This window comes from Scylla paramamosain, chromosome 23, assembly GCF_035594125.1.
Source record: "Scylla paramamosain isolate STU-SP2022 chromosome 23, ASM3559412v1, whole genome shotgun sequence".
In the NCBI taxonomy this organism is placed as follows: domain Eukaryota; kingdom Metazoa; phylum Arthropoda; class Malacostraca; order Decapoda; family Portunidae; genus Scylla; species Scylla paramamosain.
The window spans coordinates 1040001-1045385 of NC_087173.1; the positions used below are offsets into that span (position 1 = coordinate 1040001).

General features: G+C 38.6%; 1 protein-coding gene across 1 annotated transcript in view; it reads right to left on the reverse strand.

Annotated features, from left to right (window-relative positions):
* Positions 1–5385, reverse strand: part of LOC135112432 (cilia- and flagella-associated protein 251-like) — a 9492-nt gene that overhangs the window by 592 nt on the left and 3515 nt on the right. The gene's annotated exons all lie outside the window — the stretch shown is intronic.

The following is a 5385-nucleotide window of genomic DNA, read 5'->3' on the forward strand; positions in this document are numbered from 1 at the left end:
GTGGGGTGGTGGTCTTTGGAGTTGTCAGGATCAGTCAGGTTATTTTTATTATTTATTGTTGATTGCCAGACTCAGTCACTTTTATTGATGGGGGAGAGTAGGAGTTTTATGGTTTTTACTTTATTTATTTTTTGTTAATTTTATTTAATTTAATTTCATTTTATTTTCTATTTATTTTATTGTTTTTTTTTTCTTTCTTTATACCTATATATATATATATATCTTATTCTTTTTGGTGTGGTAGACTTAGAGAGAGAAGGGAAGTGCTGTGCACTCACCTCTCTTGCTCTCCCGGGGTCCGAGGTGGTAAGGTTTTTATTTTTATTCTATTCATTTATTTACTTATTTGCTTTATTTATTTATTTATTTTATTTATTTATTTTTTTTTCTTTCTTTATTTTTTTTTCTTTTTTGCGTGGAAGGTTGGGAGAGAAGGGAAGTGCTATGCACTCACCTTAATTTTTATTATTTTTTTTTTCTATATTTTGCCTGGTAGGTTGGGAGAGAAGGGAAGTGCTATGCACTCACCTTTATGTTTCTTTTATTTATTTTTTTCCTGTTAGGTGGAGAGAAGGGAAGTGCTATGCACTCACCTTTATTTTTATTTTTTTTATTTTATTTTATTTTTTTTATTTATTTATTTTTTTTTATTTTTTTTTGCCTGGTAGTCCGTAGACTTGCCAGGGTTAGGTAGAGGAGAGAAGGGAAGCGCTGTGCACTCACCTCCCTTGCTCTCCCGGGGGCGGTAAGGCGGTGCCTTCCTCCCCTGGGGAGGGGTAGGGAGGTGCTGCGCACTCACCTCCCCTCCCCTCCTCCCCGTGGGCAGCTCCATCACCGTACCTGTGTGTTTGAGGCACACATGGTGATGGAGGGATGCTCTTTGAAGGTTTTTGTGAGTTCCGAGAGGGGGGTTCGAACCTGCGCGCCCCTCACTTCCCTCACGCCAAACTCCAAGTGCATCACTCTACCCACTGGGCCACGAGGGCCCTTTTTCTTTTTTTTAAAGTTGGTCTATTTCCCCATCTTCCCCATCTTTTTTGTAAAGTTGGTCTATTTCCCCACCTAATGTTCACGCCAGTATGTATTAAAGAATTATGATGTTAATTATTTTTCATCACGTTATTTATTTATTGCATTTTCTATGAAATATGACCGCTGGCATCCCACACACACTGGGTTCCCAAGACTGTCACTACGCCATGAAACCCAAACGGTAAACAAGATATATTTCAACACATGATTTCCCCTCCAGTGTTCATGCAGCACCAAAAGTTCAATAAGAAAAACTGCTGCTGATTCTAAAGTGAGCGTTCATGCCCACAGTGATAATTAGATCATTGTTGACTTGTGGGAGTATGTCGCGGAGTGCAAGTAGCAGTAGGTGAGATCAGAGAACTTTACAGCGGCGGGCATTCCTTGTGTCTGGAGCCGCCTCCTGGAACCCTCCCCTGTGCTGCACCACCACCACCATCACCAACAACAATAAGAACAACACAACATTACACCTGTCCATCCTGCAGCACGAGAATGACTCAGCCCAGAGAACCACGGATTGCTTTATTCGTAATTCACGTCCACTCTCAACATAGACATCAATCAAATTATGTCATTGAAAAAGCTGGTGAAGCACTCACTTCTTCACACAGGCTTTACTACCTATCAGCAGGATGAAAGCTTCCGACTGGAAGGAAGGGCGGCGTCGGGAGGGATTAAGGGAGAGAGGGTAGGGGGACCAGCGGAGGCTGCAAGTGTGTTTATGCTTCATTGGTATAAAAAAGAATACTGTATGAAAAAGAAGAAAGACCTGTGCCCCTCCCACCCCTGCTCCCCGCGTGAGGCGATACGTAGTGAAGTGGTACTGTTGTTGTTGTTGTTGTTGTTATTATTATTATTATTATTATTATTATTATTATTATTATTATTATTATTATTATTATTATTATTATTATTATGATACATTATTTATTATTATAAACATTATTACTATTATTATTACCATTATAATTATTATTATTACCGTCATCATCGTCACCAGCACCATCATTGTAGTGTAGCGGGTTTGTGTCCTTTTATTTCCGTGTCGTATCTTGTAAGTTGTAAGTTTTGATAGTTCAGTATTTGTAACGACGGAGACCTTGTTTTTTTTATTCCTTATGCACTGCAAGGTGTCATTGGCATTTACATCTATATTTTCTACTGTTTTTTTTTTTTTTCTGTTACTTATGTACTGAATCTATTTGTTTTGCAGAAAAAAAAAGTCCAAACAGCAACAGACCAAGGGGTTCTTATAAATTTGTTTGGATGACTATTCTACTCTATTAGTGGTAGAGAAAGGATAGCACAGAAGAGGGGTCCTTCCATCCCCCACCCCCTATCCCTCCAGGCAAGGCTCACCTGAGAAAGGAAATGGTACCATGTTGAATAGAAATAAAAAACAACATGGAATGTGAGAGGAAACTAAGAAAGAGAGGAGGACTACTTCTACCACATACAATCTACATGCCAGCACGGACAGTACGGAGTGAACGTGTTCGTTATTCAGACATGAACAATGACAACCGGGAATTAGTGTCTACATACTTGTCAAGACTGGTTTTCAATCAGTGTACAGTACCTGAGTTAACGACGCTTGATGGAACACAATTCCACATATTTATGACACGATTGAAGTAAAATGTTTGGCTTCATTTGTTTGAAATCGCTTACCTATTATTTGCTATTGTTTCTTGTAATATTAGACATGTTGAGTCTTAGGAAGAATTCGGGTCTCATATTTGTGAAACCCTTAAAAGTTTAGTAAAGGAATATCAGATCCCCTCTTAGCCTGCGTTTGGATAGGGAGAATAGATCTCGTTCTTTAAGACGTTCCTTGTGGGGTTAATTGCGAAGCTTTCAAGTAATTTTCGTTACTCTACTTCGTATTGTCTTTTTTTCTAATTTCTCAATATTCCTTCTGTAGTAGGATGACAAAAACTGTACATTGTATTCAAGATGAGTACGTACAAGTGAGTTGTACAAGGCCAGATTTTTTATTTATTTTTTTTTTCAGATTTGAAGGTGAAAGATCTTCTTAATGAAAACTATTAATTTATTGGCAATTTCAATGACTTCAGTACAGTGTTTGCTTGGTTCAAGATCTGCTGTCACTAAAACTCCCAGATCTTTCTCAGGATCCAAACTATTGATGGGGGGATTACTTTTTATAATTTTCCAGCAGATTGCTATTTCCTATATTTAATACGTGGCATTTATCAAAATCAAAGTTATAAGCCATGTTTCACACCATTCAATGAGAGTGTACACATCATTTTGCAAAATTTGACGTTGGTTTGGTGTCAGTCTTATTAGCAATTTTAGTATCTGTGAATTTTGACAGTTTACTTCTGATTCCTTCGTCTATGTCATTGATATATATTATGAAGAGGATCGGTCCTAAGATTGTACACTGAGGAACGCCACTACTTACATCAACCTAATTTGAAGAATTAGCGTTCATGGTGACCCCCATACCACAATATATATTGTACTGTCAAAAAAAAAAGAAAAAAAAAAGACGAAAGAAAACAAAATAAGGAAAAAGAAAGAAGTGAAGATAAAATAAGTCAGAAGAAAGAAGAAATGGAATGTTTATAGTGATAGATGTGTTGCTGATATCATGTGTGTTTTTCTCACTGAACATTAATGGCGCCGACTGAATATTTGTTGTGTTTGTGCATGTGATATTGTCTGTGTTTTGCACGATGATTGCGTTGATCAGTGAATATGTTGAAGAGATATAAGGTAACATCTAATAACTTTGAATGATTTAAAGATGAATGCGAGTGAGAAATTTTGAGTTGTAAGAAATGTAAATAATTAGTAGTTACTAATTAAAATATGAAAATGTTTGTGAGTTTTACAGTAGCATTTATAAAGCAATTCCTTGCAATATCTCAGAACACGACACGTTAATTCAGTATGTCTGTCTGTCTATCTGTCTGTCTCTCTGTCTGTCTGTCTATTTACCTAATCTATTTTCTACTTACTAAACTGTTTATCTACCCATCTATTTATATTTATATCTAATTAAATACTTATTCATTTATTCATCTATCTATCAATCTATCTATCCATCCATCTGTCCATCTATATATCTATTTATCAGCCAGTCGATCTATTTAACCATTTACCTATCCAGCCATCTATCTATAACTCTACCTGTTCAACCAGATACCTATTCATTAATCAATTCGTCAGACCAACAACACATTTCTCTATCTGCGCCTGAACATACTCACCGATCCATCTCCCCGTTCACCGCCACTGTACCGAGATAATGCACCCTCAATACACTCCTATACTCGGCGGCGGCCAGGCAACGCTATTTCGACATGTTCCACTAAGCATCCCTCCAGTTCCTCCTTCAGCTCCCTGCTTATAAGTGGAGACAAGGCCCTTTTAATACTACGGGACGGGAGGAGGAGGGGGAGGAAGAGGAGGGGCGTCTGTTGCAAGCATTATGTCGGCAAAAGGAAGGATGGAACGTAAGGGAGAGAGGATGAAGGATGGTGGAGCGAGGGAAGAGAAGAAAGGAATTCCTGGAAATGGGAGAAGTTGAGAGTGAGGTGTGATGTTCTTGTTGTTGTTGTTGTTGGTGGTGGTGGTGGTGGTGGTGGTGGTGAGGGACAGGAGATTAATTAGGAATGATTAGTGGGGGTGAGGTATGGGACAGAATCATGGTGGAGTGTTGTGCAAGCTGTGGTGATGGTGACGGTGATGGTGATGTTGTGGTGACGAGGATGAGCTTGTGCGTGAATGATTACTGATTAGTGATGACAGGTTAATAGAGCGTCAGTTTATATTAACAGCCACTGGACATGATACATTACGGACAGCTGGTGTGCAGTGGAGGGAGCGTGTTATTATCATAGTCTCCAGATCACTTATTAGAGTCTAGAATAGATCATAAGGCTAACAATTTGGTTACAGTTTACAATACCACTTAATTTCCGCATGGTAAAGAGTGGATGGAAAAGAGAGTTAAATCAGGTTAATTCATTTAGTTAGGAAGGTGTCTTGATACTCGTCTCTTATAGCAACTCAAGTCATACGGAGGTGAGTAAACATATATGAACAGTTCAAGTCATAACAAGTTTGGGAAGTCAGATAAAAATCAGGGAGAATTACGGAGTTTAGATGTGAAAGGGATCAAAGAGTGAAGAGGCCAGTCAACTCTCGCACTATTAAAGAGAAAACAAGGGCTGAAAGTAAGTGAAAAGCCTAGTTGTATCAGAGCGTGTGTTTCATGAGCAGGGCTGAACTGTAGCGTTTGGATTGCTTTGTATTCATGGTGAGGGGAATCACACCAGGGGCGGGATGTGATACGTTAATAGGAGTGTTTGTATG